This window comes from Delphinapterus leucas, chromosome 1 (genome assembly GCF_059928025.1).
Source record: "Delphinapterus leucas isolate spDelLeu-1000000601 "Yukka" chromosome 1, BTC_Dleu_Yukka2, whole genome shotgun sequence".
Lineage (NCBI taxonomy): Eukaryota > Metazoa > Chordata > Mammalia > Artiodactyla > Monodontidae > Delphinapterus > Delphinapterus leucas.
In genome coordinates, this window is record NC_143129.1 from 75,691,822 (window position 1) to 75,696,210 (window position 4,389).

The following is a 4,389-nucleotide window of genomic DNA, read 5'->3' on the forward strand; positions in this document are numbered from 1 at the left end:
TGGTAATGAATAATTTTTACAGCAACAGTAGATAAGATGGCTTTGTTTTCTGCTGAAATAACAAAAAATTGTTTCAGTGCAATATTAAAGAAAGACGATGTAGTTGGGAGTTTGATGGGACTTAAACACATAATCAATGAACAAGTATATCTATAGCTAATATAAATAATAGACCATTTATAAAGTGCCCTTTCCTAATGCACACACAACACAAGGTTATTAATCAATGACAGGCAAAAAGGGAGCTTATTTTTTCCTATCTCAGTGATTAGAAAAGTGTTATCCTAGAGGATTTGAGATTGTTTCCTTTTTAAAGAAGGAACAATTTAGAGGAAGAAAATGATGAGAATGTAAAACTTAAGTATAGGTGTGGAAGGGGAGTCACATGAGTAAACTGATGCTCTAGCAAGATTAATCTTGAGGGAATAGAGGCTTGTATGAGAAAAGTAAGACCGGAAGCAGAAACATTTGGAAACCCATTACAATAGTGTAGACATTATGACTAGACATTAAATTAGGGGTAAGACAATGGAAATAAAAGGTATTGGTAATACAGCAAAAAAAAAAGTTAAGCAGACTTTGATGATTAATTAGGTTTGAGACATGATGGGACAATAGATGCAAAAATGTGTAAAGTTGGTATCTAGAAGAACAAAAATAAGAAAATCAGCAAGGGAAATTGGTTGAGTGTTGGGGGTAAAGATGGTGTGTTAATTTACTAGGGCTGATAACAAAGTATCAGACTGAATGGCTTGAACAAGGATTTATTTTCTCATAGTTCTGGAAGCTAGAAGTCTGAATCAAGGTTTTGACAGAGTTGACTTCTTCCAAGGACTTTCTCCTTGGCTTGTAGATGGCTGCCTTTCCTTGAATTTTCCTACGAGCCTCCTTCTGAAACTGTGTCCAAATTTCCTCTTCTTATGACACTGGTCATATCAGATTAGGGCCCAACCTAATAACCTCATTTTAATTTAATTATCTCTTTACAGGCCCTATCTCTGAATAGAGTCACATTTTGAGGTATCACGGTTAGAATTTCAACATGTGAATTTTGGGGGAAGGACCCAATTCACTCTATAACAGGTGGAGGTGGCAACTTTGGGTCAAGGTGATTCATCTAAGTGGGAGAGTCCTAAAGAAAATGTGGGGATCAGGACTGAGATACAAAACAAGGAATTCTGGAGTCACATTAATTAATGAGAGTTGAAAACCTAAGGATCTTATCAATAAACTTGAATAAATGAGTTGTCTCTGAAGAAGGGAAGATGGAATGAGAAACAAAGAACAAAGATAGAATTTTGTGTTATTTTCATAAACTTGGGAGGTGGAAGACAGAATAGCCAATGAGGTAAACCTGTATAATGTAGTGTGGAATAGGCAAAAGAAGGAAAGACTTCCAAGGATTGGGTGATTAACCTTCAAAGGTTAGTGGCAACAAAGACAGAGGGAGGCCATTGAATTTTCAATCAGAAAGTCATTGGTATAATTTAAGAAAAGAGATATGGAAAGTTGAAAGATAATTGATTCAAAGGGATTCAGGAGGGAATGAAGACAGTAAATACGTATTAACATCATAGGAAATAATGATGTTGACACAAAGGAGAGAAGTAGTCTGAATAGAGATAGGACTTTCCTCTCAAGATAAGATTTGTGCATATTTGATAGCCCAAGAGAGGAAATCATTAAAGAAAGTAAAACAAATGGTTCTGAACAGGAGATAAATGAATAGGACAATATATTAAAATGTGTTGTATTTAAACTGTATTCTACAGAACACTACAGCTCTCTCTCTCCACCCAACCACCCAATATAATTATACTAGAAAAGCTTTGCATTTATTGCTTGACATAGTCAGTTTCCATCAATTATTTAATTTGACTAAAGGCTTCTGGTACAAAATACATTTCAGATCCATTTTCCTAGAAGATGGAGAAGGAAAAGAGGGATGAAAGAGAGGATGTGTTATTTAGAGGCAGAAAAAGGAGGAAGAGGTTGGAATTTATTAATGATGTCTGTCTTCATCATTAAAATGTTCAATTAAATCATATGCCAAGAATCAGATGGGGAACTGAGAGTTTATAAGGAAGAATTTTGAAACAGTTATGGGGAGATTGTTAGAAAATCAATAAGACTTGAATATGGGCAAAAACATCACCTTGCTATTCTTGCACTACCTCATCTAGTTCTTTCTTTGTCTAAATGCAGTGGTTTTAAAATATGGTCCTCTGATTAGCAGACAGCATTGCCTGGAAATCCAGTAGAAATGAAAATTCTTTGACCCTACCCCAGACGTACTGAATTAGAAACTCTCAGGATGGGGACCCGTAATCTCAGTTTTAACAAGCCCTCCAAGTGATCCTGATGCATGCTGAATTTTGAGAATCATTGGTCTAAAATACTGGCTGTGTTTTCTGACTGTATTTTTTTCCCCATACTCCAATTTTAGTTGTAAGCATCTATGGAATATGGAATATTCCTTCTTCCTCTATAGCCCCAATACAGGGATTTATTCAGATGCTGTCATTTGGTAAGTGCACTCACTCTATGGCCAATAATAAGCATCTCCCAGAAGGCTTGAGTGCAGTAGGAATTGAAATCCTCATTTCTCACCTGGAGATGGAGATGGAGAGCCCCAATCAAACCACTGCTCAGGAGTTTATCTTCTCTGCTTTCCCTTATACCTGGGGAGATCCTGTCATCTGTTTTGTTCCACTGCTCTTCATTTATGCTTTCATTGTTGTTGGAAACCCAGTCATCATCACAGTGGTCCAGCTGAATACTCACCTCCACACTCCCATGTACTTTATTAGCGCCCTTTCTTTCCTGGAGATCTGGTAAACCACAGCTACCATACCAAAGGTGCTGTCTTGCCTGCTTAGTGACAAGAGTATTTCCTTAAGTGGTTGTCTCCTGCAGATGTATTTCTTCCATTCCACAGGCATGAGTGAGGTTTTGCCTCTTGACAGCTATGGCTTTTGACTGCTACCTGGCCATCTGTAGCCCTCTTCATTATCCCATTATCATAACCCCTAAACTATGTGCCCGGCTGACTTTAAGCTGCTGTATTTGTGGCTTTATCCTGCCCCTCACTGAGACTGCCTGGATCTCCACACTGCTATTCTGTGGCTCTAATCACCTTGAGCATATCTTTTGTGACTTCCTCCCAGTGCCAAGCCTGGCCTGCCTAGACACACAAGATATCGTCATGATTCAGGCAGTGGATGTTGTCCATGCAGTGGAGATCATTACAGGTGTGATGCTCATTTTCATGTCCTATGTTGGTATTGTGGCTGTAATTCTATGTATTCGTTCAGCTGAGGGTCATTGCAAGGCATTTTCCACATACGTCTCCCACCTCACTGTCTTTCTGGTTTTCTTTGGCAGTGTGGCTCTCATGTACCTACACTTCTCTGCCACCTACTCCTTATTCTGGGATATAGCCATTGCTCTGGCCTTTGTAGTTTTGTCTCCCTTTTTTTAACCTCATTATCTGTCTGAGGAATAAAGAGATAAAGGAAGCTATTAAAAAGCACATAAGTCAAGCTAACATCATTTTTCATAAGACCAGGGACTTCAAGTAAGATCTAGTAGTTGGGAGTCTATATAATTGTTGGAGCCTTTTTATCCTCAACTCTCTGCAATACATCTTTTCCTAACAGCCTTTTGCTGAAACTGGTCTCCCAAAAGTCACCAATAAAAAAAATTCACTAATAACTGAACTCGATAGTTTATTTCAACCTTTATTCAATTTGACATATTTTGGATCTGACTTTTTTGATTAAGTTTTCTGCCACTCAATTTATTCAAGGTAAATTTAATTTGTGGAAATAATCTGGGTAAAAATTTACTAATTTTAACAGAGTCGAGACTTCTGTTTGTAAGATGTGGTAATTGAAAACCATCTTCATAAGACAAAGTTCTCTCCATGGTATTCACAATGGATATACTTGAAGAATAACCCTAATTTCTAATTGAGTATTCATGTATTGATAAATAGCAGTCTAGATGTTTTTCAGCAGGTTCTATTATGAATCTCTTGTATGATTTATATCTTGGCAGTACTACACAATATTAATTCCATGTCTGTGTCAATAACAGGCACTAAGCCCTGTGTCTACCTGTATTGAGCCTGTGTGTGTCGAGTTAGTGGAGGGTGTTTTGCTGAACCCCAAATCAACTTCATTAATATCAATGACCACTAGAAATGAGGAGAATGGATAGGCCTCTTTAAAACTGACAGAGAGAGAAACCCCATAAAAGGGTTGGTTGCAGTTCTGTGGTAGTTAAGGACTATGGCAAAGAATCCCAGGCCAAGAAGGTCACTGAAGAATATTTTAAGTGCAATAAATGAACAAACAAAAACCTTGGCTCTAAAAAAAAGTGAAGTAA

General features: G+C 37.5%; 1 pseudogene; it reads left to right on the forward strand.

The window, feature by feature from the left end:
* The first annotated feature begins 1,040 nt into the window (after window positions 1–1,040).
* On the forward strand, window positions 1,041–4,110 carry LOC149750598 (olfactory receptor 6K2-like; annotated as a pseudogene).
* The last annotated feature ends 279 nt before the right edge of the window (window positions 4,111–4,389 follow it).